The sequence below is a fragment of the Orcinus orca genome, chromosome 1, assembly GCF_937001465.1.
Source record: "Orcinus orca chromosome 1, mOrcOrc1.1, whole genome shotgun sequence".
NCBI lineage: Eukaryota > Metazoa > Chordata > Mammalia > Artiodactyla > Delphinidae > Orcinus > Orcinus orca.
In genome coordinates, this window is record NC_064559.1 from 174,960,741 (window position 1) to 174,981,825 (window position 21,085).

A 21,085-nucleotide genomic window follows, 5' to 3' on the forward strand; every position below is an offset into this window, starting at 1 on the left:
TAAAATGCCAAAGGAAAAATAGGGGATGAGATTCACAAGGTGACACAATAAGGCACTTTGACAGGATATATTATCCATAATGAGTACATGTCTAATTATGTTTATTTACTTTTCTCCATTTATTCACACTCTTCCTATATCTAGTAAAGAAAAGTATATTTTAGTTTTTAAAAAATCATAAATAATAGACCTTCCTTTACCTGTCATACAAAGTTAGAAATACCCCTAACATTCAATTAATGCTAAAGTAAAACTCAGAGCCTTCTTTATGTCTATAATAGGAGCTGAACTCATGTTTTCAATGAAAAATTATAATAGTACAATGGAGGATATACAGACAATATGAAGCATTGACAGTGCCTTCCTATTGCCTTTATTTTAGTCTAACCCATCCCACCCCATCCCAATGCCACTTCCTCCTCACTCAGTAAGCATCATCAAGATGCAGACATTTTAAAGCAAACACCCACCTAATTAGCAGCATTAATGAGAAAATATTCTGGGTAAAAAAATAAAAAATAAGGCAAATGAGGCCTATCTTTTATATTTCAGTGAAGGAAGCTACAACAAACACAGATAAGTAGCACATCAATCTGACCTGGACAGTACAAAGACAAAATGAGAAGCATAAGGAGAAATAAATAACTGAAATCTATGTTACCTGCCATTTGAAAAACAAGACACAAGCAACTAGTACCATGGCAATAAAGCCACAGGGGGTGGGAAATAAATGGAAAAATGCCTGCCTCCTTGAGAAAAGATTTTTTTTAAAGCCTCTAGAGGGGACTTCCCTGGTGGGACAGTGGTTAAGACTCTGTGCTCCCAATACAGGGGGCCCAGGTTCGATCTCTAGTCAGGGAACTAGATCCCACATGTATGCCGCTACTGAGAGCTCACATGCCACAACTAAGGGGCCGGTGAGCTGCAACTAAGGAGCCAACCTGCCACAACTAAGGAGTCAGTGAGCCACCACTAAGGAGTCCACCTGCCGCAACTAAGACCCAGCACAACCAAATAAATAATTTAAAAATAAATAAATAAAGCCTCTAGGGTCATATACTGTGACCAGTGAGTTCACACACAGGAAAGTACAAACATTGTTTAGTGGTGGCCATCCAGAATATAATTTACAAATACCCCAGGATAAAAAGAAGAGTGAAGTTGATGAAAAATAACTGAAGAGAAAAGGAAAAAGGTTTTTTTCATTTATTTTGGGGGGCTTTTTTTTTTGGCCGCATAGCATGGCTTGTGGGATTTTAGTTCTCCAACCAGGGATTGAACCTGGGCCCTCAACAGTGAGAGCACAGAATGCTAACCACTGGACCACCAGGGAATTCCCGAGGAAAAAGTATTTTTAAAATTGGTAGTAAATGAGACTTCCCTGGTGGTCCAGTGGTTAAGACTCCACGCTCCCAGTGCAGGGTACACAGGTTCAATCCCTGGTCAGGGAACTAAATCCCACATGCCGCACCTAAGATCCCGCATGTCACAACTAAAAGATCCAGTAGGCCACAACAAAGATCCCACATGCCGCAACTAAGACCCAGCATAGCCAAATAAATAAATAAATAAATAAATAAAAATATTTTTTTTAAAAATTGGTAGTAAATGGATAAAAGGGTAAAGGGGGATATTTAGGCACTGTACCATTAAATCTACTGATGTGCCCATCCAACTCTAACACGAATGAGCAGGGAGAAAGGGGAATTGGAAGGAGTAGTCAATGCGAAAAGAGAAGGCAGCAAGGGAACAGCCTATATTCCCACCAACTGGTGTGTCGAGGATGAAACAGTACCTATGCGTCAAGTAGAAACCATGAAGAAAGCAGGGTCTGGGCACTAATGCTGGTAACCCACCAAAAAGGGCTGGCCATTCACAGAAGCAATACCCCAGTAAGCAGCTTTGGGTGGAGGGAAGTGAGAAGGCCTTGTAAGATATCATGCTGAAGGAATATCCTATGTGAAGGCAATATGGAAAGAAAAGTATCCCAAAAATACCTTACAAATGAGCTACTTGAGAGAGCCAGCACTTGGATGCCTGCTACACTGTATGGATGAACAGTTAGTCTTAGCCACAAAAGGATCGACAACCGATAGGACGAGATCAGCACCAGTTAAAAGAAAGTTGTGGCTCATGGGCTCTAGAGCACAGGCTCAGTAGTTGTGGCTTATGGGCTCTAGAGCACAGGCTCAGTAGTTGTGGCGCAGGGGCTTAGTCGCTCCGCAGCATGTGGGATCTTCCTGGACCAGGAATTGAACCTGTGTCCCCTGCACTGGCAGGCGGATTCTTAACCACTGCGCCACCAGGGAAGTCCCAAAAGAAAGTCATATCCTTTTCAATCTCCCTATTCCCTATCATAACATACCAAAGTAAAGAAGCCAGAAAACAGAGGAGAGGAATAATGAAAGCAGATCATGCACCTTCTTATTCCAAGTCTCCCCTGTCAAAACTTTGCAAAGGGAAGGAAATATAAATGGGAAATGAAATTTAACGTTTAAATCAGGACTTCTTTTTAACTTTTACTTAAGTATATTACTCATTTCAGAAAAGTACATATACCTAAGCATATAACTCAATAAATTTTGCAAGTTAAACATATCCATGGAACCAGCATCAAGATTAAAAAAAAAAAAAAAAAGACATAACCAAGCATTCCAGAAAGCCCCCTGTGCACCCTTCTAGTCACTACACTATCCCTCCAGGGTAACTACTATCCAGGCTTCGAACAGAATATTAGATAAATGGAATCACTCTGTATGAACTGTTCTGTATCTTGCTTCTCTTGCTCAGCTAGACTGCTCTTTTTAAAACAGCAGAACATTACTGAATTTACCAAAGAATTCATTAAAAGACAGGAAAAGAGAATGAAGCAAATAAAACAGAACCACACATAGCCCAAAAAAGAAAAAGGGCATGGGAAGAGGAACTTCCTTTCTAACTTCCAAACTAATTTGCTTCTTGCAGTTTTCTAGTTCCCATTTCTAGTCACTTATGAGAGATCCAGCCAAACCACATGTTTTCAGATTCAACGGCATACCACTGTACCCTTATAGTAAGCTCCCCCTTTCTGCTTAAATTGGATCAAATTTCTATCTGGTTCCTATCATTTCTACACTCAAATGATTCTTCAGCAAAATAGGGAGTTAAGGAGGGGAAGGAGCCTAGGATGACTTCCAGGTTTCTGGCTTGGATAGAATCCCAGGGAATATAGCAAGAGAAACAAGGTTACAAATAAAATACTATTATGGCAATATTAACATAACTATAAATTGCAGTACTCTTCCAATAACTATTAGGGAAACTATAAACATTTAACATGAAAGAAATAAAACAAAGAAGACATGAATAACTCTCTTCAACTACAAGAGAGCTATCTCCTCTGTTATAGGAGAGTAAACTTCTTACTTCAGAGGCCAGTTTGATATACTGGATAAAAATAACAGAAGGAGAAGTAGGTTTAATTATAGGAAGAACCATCTAACAGTGAAAAAAGGCCGTCTTAAAAGGAATGGACTGTGCCCCTAGGATACTGAAAAAGTAAGGTGAAAGTTGGCCTAAGCAGTGACTCTCAAAATGTGGTCCCCAGACCAGCAGCATCAGCATCACCTGTGAACTTGTTAGAAAGGCAAATTCTAGGGCCCCACCCCAGATCTACTAAATAGGAAATTCTGGGGGAGGGTAGCAGCAATCCGTGTTTTAACAAGCCCTCTAAGTGACTGTGAAGCACACTAAAGTTTGAGAACCACAAGACTAAATAAAAACTTTCAATATGATGCCATCAACACAAATATATGTTGACCAATTGTGAGGATCGTGTCACAAATTATTTGAAATTGACTTAAAGTACTCAAGTTTGCAATCAGTATACTCTCTTAATTAAATGAAAGCAGGTTCTTGGTAAATACTATCAATGAAATAAAGTCAGTTCGCTTATGTTACATTCTTTCTTAAGTGAGATTTTTTAAAAGGCAGAATTACAGCCTGCATGCCAGAAATTACATATAATGTGTATTTATCTATCATAACAATAACATATCTAATATATGACATATAAATTTCAACTGTCAAAAAAAAAGGTTGAAAATTGCCTGACTACACAATTTCTACATGCTCCTTCCAACTCTAAGAGCTTATTGCTTTCTCTTTTAATTCAGAGTACTAAGTTGTGGCTATTTTGCCTATTGCTCTGGGAGTCCTCACAGAGAGTCCTCCCTCTCTTGGTCAGAACCATCTCCCTCCTCCACAATATCAAAGCAAATCTCAGGCTAACTTTACCCACAAGGCTAGCGTTGTGTTTACACTGTGTCATGCTACTAAGGATAGGATTAGAAGTAAGCAAAGGATTCACAGCTGAAAACAGAAGTCTACACACTAAAAACTTGTCTATCAGGCTAAGAACCTGGGCTCTCAATAGGAGTTGTCTTATCCCATATGAATGGAAATTCAGTAGGTGAAGAAAATTCCATACCCTATGGCAGAGTCTTCCTGACCTACCTTGCCAAGAGTCAAACCCAGGTGCCACACTACTCAAAGTACATTCTCTTAATCCTTATCAAAAAACCTTTGCTTGATATGTACATGCGAAAAAAAAGAACCCTGACCCATACCTCAGGCATATCAAAGACAACATATATAAAAATTAACTCTAAGTGGATCATGAGTCTAACTATAAAACCTAAAAGTATAAACCTTCAGAAGAAAATACAAGAGTAAATTTTTATACTTTTGAGTTAGATAGCATTCTTAGATAACACACAAAGCAGAAGTTTAAAAAGAACAAATTTATAAATAGACTTCAACAAATTTAAAAACTACTACTCTTCAAAAGATACTGTTAAAAAATGAAAACAAATCACACAGGAGGAAGAATATTTGCAAAACACATCTGAGAAAGACTGGCATTCAGTATATAAAGATCTTTCACAATTCAATAATAAGAAAACACACAAGCTAATAAAAAAACATGAGCAAGGGGCTTCCCTGGTGGCGCAGTGGTAGAGAGTCCACCTGCCGATGCAGGGGACATGGGTTCATGCCCCAGTCTGGGAAGATCCCGCATGCCGCGGAGTGGCTGGGCCCGTGAGCCATGGCCGCTGAGCCTGCACGTCCGGAGCCTGTGCTCCGCAACGGGAGAGGCCACAACACTGAGAGGCCCGCATACCGTGCAAAAAAAGACATTTCAGCAAAGAAGAGGCAAATATGGCAAATGAACACATGAAACCATTCTCAACATCATTTATCACTGGGGAAACAAAGATTAAAATCAAGTGAAAGATAACATCAGCAAAATGATGGAGTACACAGCTCTAAGCTAACATTCCCCCACAGAAACACTGAAAAACAGCAGAAATTGTGACCACCTAGAGGGGTGGGATAGGGAGGGTGGGAGGGAGGGAGACGAAAGACAGAAGAGATATGGGGATATATGTATAGCTGATTCACTTTGTTACAAAGCAGAAACTAATACGCCATTGTAAAGCAATTATACTCCAATAAAGATGTTAAAAAAATAAACTTAAAGAAAAAATTTTAAAAAAAAAAGAAAATCAAATGAGATAAAGGACGTGAAAACAAACAAACAAAAAAAAAACAAGCAGAAACTGTCAGAACCACCTTTGTCAGACTCTGGAAAATCGTCAAAGGCTTACGGCAACCAAGAGAATGCTGAATCAAGAAGTCAACTTAAGGGGCTTCCCTGGTGGCACGGTGGTTGAGAATCCGCCTTCCAATGCAGGGGACCACGGGTTTGAGACCTGGTCTGGGAAGATCCCACATGCCGCGGAGCAACTAGGCCCGTGTGCCACAATTACTGAGCCTGCGTTCTAGAGCCCACAAGCCACAACTACTGAAGCCCGTGTGCCACAACTACTGAAGCCTGTGCGCCTAAAGCCTGTGCTCCGCAACAAGAGAAGCCACCACAATGGGAAGCCCTCACACCGCAACAAAGAGTAGCCCCTGCTCGCCGCAACTAGAGAAAGCCTGCGCACAGCAACGGAAGACTCAACGCAGCCAATAAATAAATAAATAAATAAATAAAATCTATTTTAAAAAAAAAAGTCAACTTAAAAATGGTAGGAAAGCTTTGTGGCATTTTTACTTGCCCTCACCCTACCCACTCCTTGATGTGGAGGCAATCTTAAAGACATCAGCTGGTGTTCCAAGTGTGGGACCCTGGCCCCTGGTTCCAGAAGGAGCAGAACAGACCTTACTTGCAACTTATCGTTTATACCTGTTATAACTTATCTGGAGACTACCTGAAGGACTAACACAAGGCACTCCTCTCTATTTCACCTAACTCACAATCTTCTCAAGGTGGAAAAGCAGCAAGTATTGCTTAAAACCCTGTAAGATGATCCAAACACCCACAGCCACTTGGGCAAAAGATTAACAATGAGACATTCAACTGACTGCCTGAGATCTGGGTGAGAAAAGGGAGAGTTTCTTTGGGAAATTAGGGCAATCAAAAACACCTGTGTATATATGGCAATTTAGAAAGCCCAGGGTGAAATGCATGCTCAGGAAAGACCTAAAAAGATTTTAAGCTTTCATCTCAAGCTGATCCCTAGACTTAGCACAAATCTGGCTAAGGGCCAAAGGAGGGCACAAAGTCAATCTGCAAAGACCAGGATGTGTGTTTGTTTGTTTGCTTAGCTCCTGGCAATCCAGGAAATCTTCATCAAAACACAAGCTAAGTAACAGAGACTTCAGTATCACACACAGCAAGAAATACAGTTTCTACAAAAAATGTTGGAAAACTCACTAGACAAATGGACAACTACAGCCTTCAATGATCAAACAACAGCAAAGCCTGGGGAAAATGAAAAAGCTGTATTCCAGAGTTACCAATATTCAAATGTCCAAATTTCAACAACAACAAAAAATCACAAGACATATAACGAAATAAGAAAGTATGGCCCACTCAAAGAATCAAAATAAATTAACAGAAACCACCCCTGAGGAAGCCCAGCATTGGACTTAGCAGTAAATTTTAAATTGATTGTCTTAAACATGGTCATATCAGTAAAGGAAAACATGGACAAAGAACTAAAGAAAATCAATGAACAAAGAAAAAGAAAGAAAACAATGAACTAAATGAACAATGAACAAAGAACTAAAGAAAAACAATGAACAAAACAAGACTATCAACAAAAAGACAGAAATTATTAAAAAGAACCAAACAGAAATTCAGGAGATAAAAAGACCAATAAGTAAGTGAAAAATTCAATAGGGCGTTCAATAGCAAATTTGAGCAGGCAAAGACAGAATCAGCAATCTTGAAGACAAGATAATTAAAACTATACAGTCTGAGGAACAAGAAAAAAAAAAAAAGAATGAAGAAAAGTGAAGAGAGGGCTTCCCTGGTGGCGCAGTGGTTGAGAGTCCGCCTGCCGATGCAGGGGACACAGGTTCGTGCCCCGGTCCGGGAAGATCCCACATGCCGCGGAGCAGCTGCGCCCGTGAGCCATGGCCGCTGAGCCTGCGCGTCCGGAGCCACTGCTTCACAATGGGAGAGGCCACAACAGTGAGAGGCCCGCGTACCGCAAAAAAAAAAAAAAAAAAAAGAAAAGTGAAGAGAGCCTAAGGGACCAGGGGACATCTTCAAAAGAAACAATATATGCATTAAGGGAATCCCAGAAGGAGAAAAGAGAAAGGGGAAGAAAGAATATCTGAAGAAATAACTGCCGAAAACTTCCCAAATTTGATGAGAGACACGAGCCTACATGTTCAGAAGCTCAATGAACTTCAAGTAGGTTAAACTCAGACCCACATCTAAACATATCATAATCAAACTGTTGAAGCTAACAACAAGGAGAAAATATTCAAAACAGTAAGAGAGATGCAATTCATCATGTACAGGGGATCCCCAATCAGATTAACAGCCAATTTTGCATCAGAACTATGGAGTCCAGAAGGAATGACATATTTAAAGTGCTGACAGGGGCTTCCCTGGTGGCGCAGTGGTTGAGAGTCCACCTGCCGATGCAGGGGACACGGGTTTGTGCCCCGGTCCGGGAAGATCCCACATGCCGCAGAGCGGCTAGGCCCGTGAGCCATGGCCACTGAGCCTGCGCATCCGGAGCCTGTGCTCTGCAATGGGAGAGGCCACAACAGTGAGAGGCCCTCATTCCGCAAAAAAAAAAAAAAAAAGTGCTGACAGGAAAAACTGTCAACTTAGATTTCTACCCAGATAAACAAAAGCTGAGGGAGTTTATTACCACTACACCAGCCCTAAAAGGAATCCTTCAGGTTGAAATGAAAAGACACAAAACAGGAACTTCAAGCCATATGAAGATATAAAGATCTCCAGTAAAGGTAACTACATGAGCAAATATAAAAGTGAGCATTATTATAGTTTTGGTTTATAACTCCACTTTTTATTTCCTATATGATTTAAAAGACAAATACATAAAAATAATTATAAATCTATGTTACTGAGCACACAATGTATGAAGATATAATTTGTGAGAACAACATAAAGGGGGGTGGGAGAATAGAGGTGTATAGGAGCAGAGTTTTTGTATGTTATTGAAGTTGGTACCAATTCAAACTAGACTGTTATAAATTTAGGATGTTACGTGTAATCCCTGTGGCAAAGCAAAAAGAAAATATAAAAAAAGCACACACAAAAGGAAATGAAAGGGGATCAAAACGGTTCATTACACCAAAAAAAAATTTTTTTTCTTCAACTAAACACAAAAGATGGCAGTAACAGAGGAAATGAGAGACAAAAGGGTATAAAACATACATGATAAAAATATTTCAATGAGCAAAGGTATCCATACTTGAATCAAAGGAAAAAATAAAACATAAAGAAGAACCCAATGGATATTTTAGAACTGAAATATATAATAACCAAAATAAAAAAACTGAGTGAATAAGCTTTTCAGCAGAACATAGAGGACAGAATAAAGAAACAGTGAACTGGAAGACAGAAGAACAGAAGTTATTCAACATGAACAACAAAGTGAAAACAGTAAACAGAGGCTTCAGGACCTATGGTTTTGTAATTAAAGATCTAATGTCTGTGTCATTGGAGTCCAAAAGGAAAGGACAAAGAGAGAAAGAAAGAAAAAGTACTAGAATAAATCATGGCTGAAAACCTCCCAAGTGTGTGAAGAAGACATAAACCTACAGATTCAAGAAGCTGAGTGAACCCCAAGCAGAATAAACCCAAAGAAATATGCCAGGAAACATTATAATTAAAATTCAGAAAAATTACAAACAAAAGAAAACAAAAACGTTTGAATGACAGATTTCTCATCAGAAACTATGTAGTCCAGAATAAAGTGGGAGCACAGTATTTTTCCAGTGTTGAAAGAAAAGAACTGTCAACCAGAAGCAATAACCAGGGAAAATGACCTTCAGAAATAAGGATAATTAAGAGACTTTATTGGCAGCAAACGTATCCTAAAAGAATGGCTAAAGAAAGTTCTCTAAACAGAAAGGAAATAATACAATAAGCAACTTTAGGAACAGAGAAAGAACACAGTAAGTAAAAATGCAGATAAATACATTGGCATTTCCTTCTGTAACATATGATTTTTAAATTTACTAGACATTTATGCTACAAAACATGAATCAGATTCAAATAAACTCACCAGTGAGGTGAGAGAGCTTAAGAAAAAATTAGAAATAAAAGATCAATTAAGAAATGACGGGCCCCACCTCCCGGCTGCTCCGTAAAGAGAGTGATCTCCCTGAGACTAGGGGCCATATACATTTGCGCCCTCAGCAGGACTCAGGACAAGACTGGTATAAGGCACGATTCAGCAAATGTTTGTTAAATGGGTGCAAAAAAATCAAATTCCAGCCTGCCTGCCTCCAAGGCCTACATGTTTGACCACCATGCCACACTGCTCCAGTGAAGACTCACTCACAGACTGATGGAAGACAGCTGAACCAAGAAAAATGATCTTATCTCACGCTTCAGTGACAAAATAAAAGCCATCAGACATGGGAGAATTGTTCCAGGGCCTTCATCTTCCCACCACTGAATCTCTAAACCTCCCAGTATCTGTGTTCATCTTTTGTCTCATTCCTTTCTGTTACAATGAAGGGCCTGAGGACCTCTCCTTATCTCTGAGGCCCAGTGCCCTAGACCCCAGTCCCTCCTTCCCCTTCCATTATTCCCTTTCTCTTCTATGTTCCCATCTGGTCCTGCTTTATGGTCTCTGTGTCATTCCCAGCAGCAAACAAGCATTGTCTAGTATGTCCCATCTTAGAAAAATCATTCTTTGCCCCTCCTCCTACCATCACCTTAGCTCTCTGGGTTCTGTTCCCATTCACAGCCATGTTTCACAAGGAAATCGCCTACACATCTAGCTCCACTTCAGCAGTAGTGTTTTATTCCCTCTGACCTCAGGGAGGGTCCTATAACAATCTACCCTCCCACAAGTACTCTATCCAATTATTCCTGTTTTTTTAATTTTATTTTTCATGATAATACATTATAAATTTTATAATATACATATCTGTACAGTTTGAATAAATTATAAAACAAATACCTATGTACCTGTACCCATCACCCAGCTTCAAAAACAAATCATTTCTGAATGACAAAACCCACCATGTAGCCCTCCCCAGTCACATGGCCTTCCCCTGCCTGAGGTAACCAGTGTCATTTTTCATGCCTTGCTTTTTTGTATGGTTTTACAACATATTACTGCATCCATATATTGTAAAATTTTGCATGTTGTTCAACTTTATATAAACATATTCTTTCATGACTTTTTCAAATCAGTATTAGGTTTCCTGAGTTTTATCCATGTTGATACATGTAGCTGGAGTTCATTCATTTATTTTATTATAGTATTCCATTGTAAAAAAAAAAAGACTAAATTTGAAGGAACACAAGACAGAATACAAACAAGAGATAATGCCTTAAGAGGCACAGAAGATGAAATGCTTTGGGTTTTTCTGTTTGTTTTATTTTTTTATGAAGAGGAAAAAAAATGTTTGAGAGAAAATGATATGTTGAAGAGAGGCAAAGAAGATCCAACATACAGCAAACAGAAGTCCCTGCAGAAGAAAATCAAAGCAAGGCAACAGAACGAATATCAATACTAAAATTATAATTCAAAAACTTTGCTGAAATTAAAACTATATATATGAAAGCTACATCCTGGAAGAGCACACCACGTGCATGACATATAAATCCAAAACGACCAAGATATATTTTAGTATAATAACTGGACTTTAACAGAAAAATCCTTTCAGCATTAAAAAAAAAAATGACCTATTAGAAAAACCTGCATCACTATCAGACTATGGCAACATTTTTTTTTTAATATTTATTTATCTACACTGGGTCTTAGTTGCAGCAACGCAGGCTCCTTAGTTGTGGCAGGCATGTGGGATCTAGTTCTCTGACCAGGGATCAAACCCGGGCCCCCTGCATTGGGAGCATGGAGTCTTAACCACTGTGCCACCAGGGAAGTCCCGACAACAATTCTTTATGCCAGAAGAAAAACAGGGTTACATATATAAGATACTCAAAGAAAGGCAGTATGAGCCCAGGATTTTATATCCAGGAAAACTAACCTTCAAGGTAAAGGGCACAGGCAAAATGTTATCAATATAAAATAACTCAGAGAATATTGTTCCAACAGGTCGTTCCTAAGGAATGTACTAAAGAACAAGATTCATACAATCAGGACTTCCCTGGCAGTCCAGTGGTTAAGACTCTGCGCTTCCACTGCAGGGGGCATGGGTTCGATCCCTGGTCGGGGAACTAAGATCCCACATGCCACACTGTGCGGCCAAAAAAAATAAAAAATAAAATAAAATAAACACATGTTTAAAAACAAAAGATTCGGGGCTTCCCTGGTGGCGCAGTGGTTGAGAGTCCGCCTGCCGATGCAGAGGACGCGGGTTCGTGCCCCGGTCCGGGAGGATCGCACATGCCGCGAAGCGGCTGGGCCCGTGAGCCATGGCCGTCGCTGAGCCTGCGCGTCCAGAGCCTGTGCTCCGCAACGGGAGAGGCCACAACAGTGAGAGGCCCGCGTACCACAAAAAAGAAAAGAAAAAACAAAAGATTCATACAATCAAAATAACTAGAATGACGAGGTCCTACTGCATAGCACAGGGAACTATATTCACAGGGAACTTGTAATAACCTATAATGGAAAAGAATTTGAAAAAGAATATATATATTTATATGTAAATATATATGTATATCTGAATCACTTTGCTGTATACCAGAAACTAACACAATACTATAAATCAACAATACTTCAATTAAAAAATAAAAACAGAGATGTATCAATATGGTGATTAGCATTAAATATATGGTCATTTATAAAATTATAAATAAGTGTTCATTAAAAGGGAGAGAGTATAGTATATAATGGCTATATGATCTGACAATGTAGATATAGGTCAACCAAAAAATGAGGGGAGAAGGTGGAGACAGCATACACAAAAAAATTTTTTAACAGTTTTCATTAATCATTGGTGGTAGTACATTAGTAGTGCCACTAGAGACTGTTATACAGTTAACATATGATAAAGCAAATTAGTAATTCCTGGATATTCTAATTTTATCATCCCCTGAGTCTTTGGGAACATGATTCTTGGTATGAAAGAAAGGAGATACTAATGTAATAAATGGGAGATTAAGTTTAAAAAAAACCTCTGTAGTCCTTTGTCAATATCACTGTTGATTGCCAAGATAGTTTTTATTATATATATTTCTAACTCTATCCACTGAAAGGTCATAGGAACAATGATCAACCTAGTAGCAATAAGTATCCCTAGGATCTAGACTGCAGGTGTTCTGAAATTCCATTTCCCATTAAAAGAAGCCAGGAGTTCTTAGAGAAACAGCTAATTCCAGGTCTAAGGTGGAAAATGAGCCTGGAACAGTTGAACGTAAGAGATAGCAAGAAAATTATCAAAACTATTAGGATTGGGTCAAAAAGACTAAGGAACCGGCTTCCCTGGTGGCGCAGTGGTTGAGAGTCCACCTGCCGATGCAGGGGACACGGGTTCGTGCCCCGGTCCGGGAAGATCCCACATGTCGCGGAGCGGCTGGGTCCGTGAGCCATGGCCGCTGAGCCTGCGCGTCCGGAGCCTGTGCTCCGCAACGGGAGAGGCCACAACAGTGAGAGGCCCGCGTACCGCAAAAAAAAAAAAAAAAGACTAAGGAACCAATTTGAAGAAGCTCTTCCTAGACAACAACAGGACAATGTGAGCTTCAATTAGCAGTAAAAAAAAAAAAAAAAAAAGAAAGAAAAACACATAAAATATGGGTTGAAACCCATCAAATACATTTAAATGTATGACTCCACAGTGATAATAAAAAATAACTGATCACCATCTGAAGATGCCAGGGAACCAATTTATTACCTTAAAAACTAGGTAAATAAAAGGAAAGAATCAGACCATTCTTACATGAACTATACCACTGGGAATCAAACAGTAGATGAGAAGCATCTCCTTAAAATGCTATGCCACCTAATAAATGAAAACAAAATGATAGAATTATATCACTACTTTGCAACTCCCAATTAGCAAATCTCAGCACTGAGCATCAGCAACTGCTACAATCAAAGAGCAAAAAGCAGACATCACATGCCTCCTGTTGAAAGAACACACTACCACCCAAAATCTTGCCAAAGGAATTGAACCTGAGGCTGATTAAGCCTCTGTATCCAGCTGTAATTTGCAGGAAATACAACAGGACATAAAACATTTTGAAATGCACCATAACTATGCAATCTAGACTTTGGGAAACTCTACAGGCCAAATGCCCCAAGGTTTTTCAACTTACAGATTTTAAGGAAAAGGAAGAGATGAAAGGAAAAGATTAAAAAGAGACAGAGACTTCCCTCGTTGTCCAGCAGTTAAGACTCCACGCTCCCAAGGCAAGGGGCCCGGGTTCAATCCCTGGTCAGGGAACTAGATCCTGCATGCCACAACTAAAGATCCCGTGTGCCGCAACTAAGACCTAGCACAGCCAAATAAATAAATAAAAATTTTTTTTAAAAAAAGCATGAGATATTTCTATCCATTAGGATGGCTAGATTTTTTAAAAGTGGAAAATAACAAGTGCTAGCAAGGTCACAGACAAACTGGAACCCTTGTAAATTGCTGGTGGGAATGTTAAAATGATACACCCACTGTGGAAAACAGTTTGACAATTCATCAAAAACTTAAACATAGAATTATCATATGATCCAACAATTCCACTCCTGTATATAGAAACAAAAAATTGAAAAACAGGTGTACAAACAGAAACTTGTACACAAATGTTCATAGGGGTACTACCACAATCACCAAAAGGTGGAAACAACCCAAATGCCCATCAGTTGATGACTGAATAAACCAAATGTGGTATATCCATATAATGGAATATTACTCGGCCATAAGAAGGAATGACATACTGATGATATATGCTACAATATGGATGAATCTCAAAAACATTACGTTAAGTAAAAGAAGCCAGACATAAAAGGCCATGTATTGTATGATTCCCTTTACATGAAATGTTCACAGTTCACAGAGACAGAAAACAGATTAGTGGTTGCCAGGGACTGGGGGAAGGAGGAAATATTCTGGAACTAGATAGTGGTGATTGGTTATACATTTGAATGTACTGAATGTCACTAATCGTGAATTTTATGGTAAGTGTATTTTACCACAATTTAAGAAGTCAAAGCACATGTAGAGGTAGGGTGTCTAGGGCCACACTTCCTTCCAGGAGCCTATTAAAGTGAAAATAGCTGAGACCCAGTCGCCTTCCTCTCTGGCTTCTCTTGGCTTCCTTATGGCTTTTTTCTCTTCCACATGGCTGGGTGGACAAACTGAGAAATGCCTACAGAAAGCTATCACTAGCCACCAAGACCTGAAAGAGTGTGGGGGTTGCCAGAGACTAGCTCTGCCACAGACGGAGGAAAACAAGTTTTTCCAGACCTCCTAGGTATTCCTGCAAAAAGGCCTTTACATGCATTCAAAACGGTTATTATCCAAAACTCTGTGGGCCTATAAGGAATGAAGGTTCTAGGTGGTCTACATCCAGAATAATAGGATTTCTACATAGTTCTAGCTGAGGACCATATTAGGGTTTGAGGGCTATGGCAAGGACTAGCTAGATATTGACCAAACATGATTCACCTTCCTCCTGGGCACAAGCTATGGCCCTATGATTGAATTCTGGCAACAGAATATGGGTGGAAGTGATTAAGCCATTTCCAGGTCTGCCCATCAACAACTCCCACAAGATTGCCCCACCTGCCTCAGGTGACCTTGGAAGCCATGTGTAGAAACTGGTAGAGCCTCCATTACTCTAGGTTCTTTTGAATGTATTTTTTACAGCAACTAGTGTTCTTAAATATAAAAGAGTACTGGGATTTCCCTGGTGATCCAGTGGGTAAGACTCCGCACTCCCAATGCAGGGGGCCCGGGTTCAACCCCTGGTTGGGGAACTAGATCCCAAATGCATGCTGCAACTAAGAGTCCACATGCCGCAACTAAGAAGTCCGCATGCCACAACTGAGAAGTGCGCATGCTGCAACTAAAAAAAAAATGATCCTGCATGCTGCAACGAAGATCCCGCGCACCGCAACCAAGACCCGGCATAGCCTAAACGAATAAATAAATATTTAAAAATAATAATAATAAATATATAGAAGACTACTAGCATGAGAGCTAGTAGTAAAATGTCCCATTCTCTTACTGGTCAAAGGCAGGACTCAGATTTCCTGGGGTCACCTAAAAGAAACATCATCTTGGTAACACCCTTTTGAAACAACTTAAGGACTTTTTAGGAATTAATACCAACTTTTTTTTTTTTTTTTTTTGGCTGCACCACGCACCTTGCAGGATCTTAGTTCCCCAACCAGGGATTGAAACTGGGCCCGTGGCAGTGAAAGCACAGAGTCCTAACCACTGGAATGTCAGGGAATTCCCAATCGCAACTATTTTTAAACTCTTTTGTCTTTAAAACATTCTTGAAGATCTCAAATAGTCATGAAAATTAGAAGGCCAGACAGTACTATATTACCTCTGCTTTGCTGAAATACAGGCAGAGAAACTATGTGGCTTGTTAACCTCCCAACACATTAAAGGTTAAAGGATTTGTGCATCTGCTACCCAGGTTCACCCTTAGAAAATATTTTGTTACATTAAAGTTGGTACAACTAAAACGATATTACAGAATTTTAAAATGCGGTTTCCTTGGCCTGAATTTGCTCTTAATTATGTTCTAAAATCTAGGGAGACTATATATATATATATATATATATATATAATATCTTCTAAGCCAGTTAGTTAAGAAAGAAATCCATAAAAGTTTCCCTAAAGGGAAAAACGCACAAATTAAAGCCATCTTTTCAAGCTGAACAAAGTAAAAGAGTTCAATAACACCAACAAATCAAAGGTCAAGACATACCTTTTTCTATTATATTTCTTTATAAAACCAGATGAGAACACAGAAAAATATGAACTCTATATTCACACATTCTACGCACTTACCCTAAAAATATAATAATTAACCATTATTGAGCGCTCACTGGTATCAGGCTTTGTAATAAGTGTTTTACATGGATTAATTTATTAAATCCTAACAATAACCCTATGAAATTGGTAATGATAGTATGTCCATTACATTTATATGGGATAAGTAAGGCTTAAAGAACTTAAGTAACTTGCATCAGGTAATAGTGTTGGAATCTGAGGTCAGAGAATGACTTAATCACTATACATTCACTCAAGAAGTATTTATTTAGTTCCTCCTATATACAATTCTAGAAGCTGGAGATACAGCAGTAAGGAAAAACCAACCCAAATTCCTACCCTCATGAACCATATATCCTAATGTGTGAGAATGACAATAAATAACAAATATGTGACAGTAACAGGTGAATAAAGGACATGAATAAAAAGAGGGGAAGGGAATGACTAAGAGTGCTACTTTAAAAAGGCTGGTCAGGCGTCCCTGGGGCACAGTGGTTAAGAATCCGTCTGCCAATGCAGGAGACATGGGTCGGAGTCCTGGTCCAGGAAGATCCCACATGCCGCGGAGCAACTAAGTCTGTGCGCCACAACTACTGAGCCCGCTCGCCTAGAGCCCGTGCTCTGCAACAAGAGAAGCCACCGCAATGAGAAGCCCACACACCGCCAAGAAGAGTAGCCCCCGCTCGCCGCAACTAGAGAAAGCCTGCATGCAGCAATGAAAACCCAACACAGCCGAAAATAAATAAAATAAACAAATTTATTTTAAAAAATAATAATAAAAAGGCTGGTCAAGGAAGGCCTTTATCTGAACAGAGACCTAAATGAAACGAGGAAGCCAGTCATATAAATATATCCAGAAAAAGAACCCCTCAGGTAGAGAAAACTACCAAGTATAGAAGTCCTCAAATAATAATTTTTAAAATGTCCTCAGGCAGGAGCATGCTTAATATATTTGGAGACCATCAAGGCAGCCAGTGTGAACAGAGCTCAGTAACAAGAGGAGGAGTAGAAGGAAATGAGGTTAGAGAAGGCCAAGAGGCAAATCATGCAGACTCTTAAGTACAAAGCAAGCACCTTCCATTTTGATCAACTGTGATGGAAAGCCACTTTTGAGTAGGGGATGGTAACAAACTTTGATTTTAGCTTTTACAGGATGATACCGATCTTGCTGTGTGCAAATTATCATGGGGGCGGAGGGGAGAGGAGGTAAAAGAACAGAATCAGGAAGACAGGTTTGGAGACTTTTATAGTAATCCAGATGAAAGATGATAGAGGCTAAGATTAAGGTAGTGATGGAGCTAGTGGGGAAAAGTCTCATGCAATTTGAATGTAGCACCAACCAGAACTGATGGGCTGAATGTGGAATATGAGGTTAAGAAAAGAATCAAAAACAACTTCCATGTTTTGCTCTAAATAAATGAGTGAATGATAGTGCCATTTATTGATGTGGGAAAGACTGGGGAAGCAGTGGAATGGGAAGTGAAAAACAGGGTTCAGCTTTGGACCCATTAAGTTTGAAAGGTCTATTAGCTACCCAAATAGAAATGTTACATACACAACTGAAAATAGGAGAGCTCAAAAGAAAGGTCAAGACTAGAGAAATAAATGTGGGAATCAGCAGCACAGAGATGGAATGTTAAGTAATACAATCTGATGAGATTACATCAGGAGAGAGAATAGACTGCAAAAGCAGATTAAATACTGAATGCTCTAGCAGGTCTGCATCTTTATTTCTGCTAGAGCGTTCAGTAGGAATAAAGACGCAGACCTACTAGAGAACGGACTTGAGGTTATGGGGAGGGGGAAGGGTGAGCTGTGACAGGGCGAGAGAGAGTCATGGACATATACACACTAACAAACGTAGTAAAGTAGATAGCTAGTGGGAAGCAGCCGCATGGCACAGGGATATTGGCTCGGTGCTTTGTGACAGCCTGGAGGGGTGGGATAGGGAGGGTGGGAGGGAGGGAAATGCAAGAGGGAAGACATATGGGAACATATGTATATGTATAACTGATTCACTTTGTTATAAAGCAGAAACTAACACACATTGTAAAGCAATTATACCCCAATAAAGATGTTAAAAAAAAAAAAATACTGAACGCTCTCAAGCACCAGTGAGATTGGAAGAAAACCAAGACAGCATGGTCCCAGGAGCCAAATGATGGAATGATCAACCATGTCAAAAGCAACAGGTCGAGTGAGATGAAGACTGAAAACTGGCCACTGGGTTAGACCAATGATGACCTTCACATAAGTGTTTCAGTGGAATGACAGGGGACTAAAGCCTGACTTGACTGGAATGGGTTCAAGAGGAGAGGAAATGAAAGAAGATATAGACAACTCTTTCAAGTAGTTTTGTTATAAAGAGGAGCACTCTCCTACTCACAATTATTTCGTATCCCTTGCTCTTTTGCCTGAATAACTGCAAGAGCCTCTTAACTGGTTCCACATACCCATTCAGTCAATGCTCGCTAAAGTAGCCAAATAAGTGGGATTAAAATAAATGTTAGATCACGTGATTCTTATGCTCAAAACTCTCCAATGGCTTCTCATCTCGTTCAACATGAAAGTCAAAATCCTCACAGCTGCCTGTAAGACCCTTACCAATCTGAAACTCTCCACAGTTCAGCCCTCCTCTCCCCATCTTTCCCCTCTGAGCTCACCTACTACTCTTCCTCTTACTCACTCTACTCCAGCCACACTTGGCTTCCTTGGTGTTCCTCAAACACAAATTTTAGAGCTGGAGGTATGCTTCTACCCCAAGGTGCTTCCTATTCCCTCTACCAAGTATACTCTTCCCCCCACATAATCTAAATGCCTCAATCTCTTACATTCTTCAGGTCTTTACTCAAACATCTCATTCCAAAGAGATGCCTTTCCTGATAATGCTATTTAGCCATAAAATCCCCCATCACTCTATATTCCCCTTCCCTGCTTTATTGTCTTTGTAGTATTTATCACCGTATAGCATACTACATATTTTACTTATTTCTTTTATTATCTGATTCCCTCTACTAGAATAGAAACTTTGAAAGCAGGGTTTGTCATCTGCCTTTTTCACTTCTATAATCCCAACAGTAACCAAAAAATTTTAAAAAAACAAAAACAAAACAAAAAAAACTTCTTGAATCCAAGGATGAATGAATGAGAGGGAATGCAGGGTTAATGAAGTTTTTTCAAGATGGAAAATATTGTAGCATGCTTGTATGTTGATGGGAATCATCAACAGAAAAAAAACATTAATGATTCAGGAGTAGGAAAGAATAATTCCAAGAATAAAACTCTTATTTAGATGTAGGGGTTGGCCTTAGATGGGAATAGGAACAGATTATCCATAGCAATAAGAGAGAGGGAAAAGAATGCGGGTACAGGGCTTCCCTGGTGGTGCAGTGGTTGAGAGTCTTCCTGCCGATGCAGGGGACACGGGTTCGTGCCCCGGTCCGGGAAGATCCCACATGCCGCGGAACGGCTGGGCCCGTGAGCCATGGCTGCTGAGCCTGCGCGTCCGGAGCCTGTGCTCCGCAGCGGGAGAGGCCACAACAGTGAGAGGCCCGCGTACCGCAAAAAAAAAAAAAAAAAAAAAGAATGCGGGTACAGATATAGGTAGGTTGGGTGACTTGTAATGGGAGCTTGTAGGATTATCTTTGTTTTTTCTTCAGTGAAACAGGAAGCAAGGACATCAACTGAGAGTAAAGAGGACAAAGAGAGTGCTAGAAGTTTGAGGAGAACGATTAAACTATCATTTAAGAGTGAATGGAGGGAATTCCCTGGTGGTCCAGTGGTTAGGACTCCGTGCTCTCACTGCTGAGGGCCTGGGTTCAATCCCTGGTCGGGGAACAAAGATCCCACAAGCCGTGTGGCACTGCCAAAAAAAAAAAAAAAAAAGTGAATGGACTAGGGAATGTCATAGGATTGACTGTCATTGCTGAAAGACTCCTTAGGTTCATGATCACAAATTTAGATGTCAGCATTGTTGTGTTTTCCTCCAGCCACATGCAGCTGCCTAGACACAAGGGCAGAATAGGCAGAGTTGGTTTAATCATGGTTGGAATTTTCTCAAGCAGGTATGATAGAAGGTACTGAAGGTACATGCATAGCAGTAATTATGATAGCCCATGAAATGTTAAGTTGGACAAGGAGGAAAGTAGAGGCATGAGGTGACTGACAATGAAAAGGTAGTCTGGACTTCCCTGCTGGCTCAGTGGTTAAGAATCCGCCTGCCAATGCAGGGGACATGGGTTCGAGCCCTGGTCTGGGAAGATCCCACGTGCCACGGAGCAACTAAGCCCATGCGGCACAACTACTGAGCCTGCGCGCTAGAGCCCACAAGCCACAACGACTGAGCCCCCATGCCACAACTACTGAAGCCCACCTAGAACCCATACTCCGCAACAACAGAAGCCACCGCAAAGAGAAACCCGTGCACCGCAATGAAGAGTAGCCCCTGCTCGCTGCAACTAGAGAAAGCCCGCATGCAGCAACGAAGACCCAATGCAGCCACAAATAAATAAATAAATTTATTTTTTTTAAAAAAATCAACAGACCAGAGGTTCCAAAGCGTTTGAACAATTTTTGGAGAGGAAATCCTGAAATAAATGTGAGCTAGAGAAACAGAAGATGATGTGAAGGT

The 21,085-nt window shown here is 40.1% G+C and overlaps 1 protein-coding gene across 9 annotated transcripts in view; it reads right to left on the reverse strand.

Annotated features, from left to right (window-relative positions):
• Nucleotides 1-21,085, reverse strand: part of MAST2 (microtubule associated serine/threonine kinase 2) — a 201,344-nt gene that overhangs the window by 172,583 nt on the left and 7,676 nt on the right. The window lies entirely within an intron of this gene.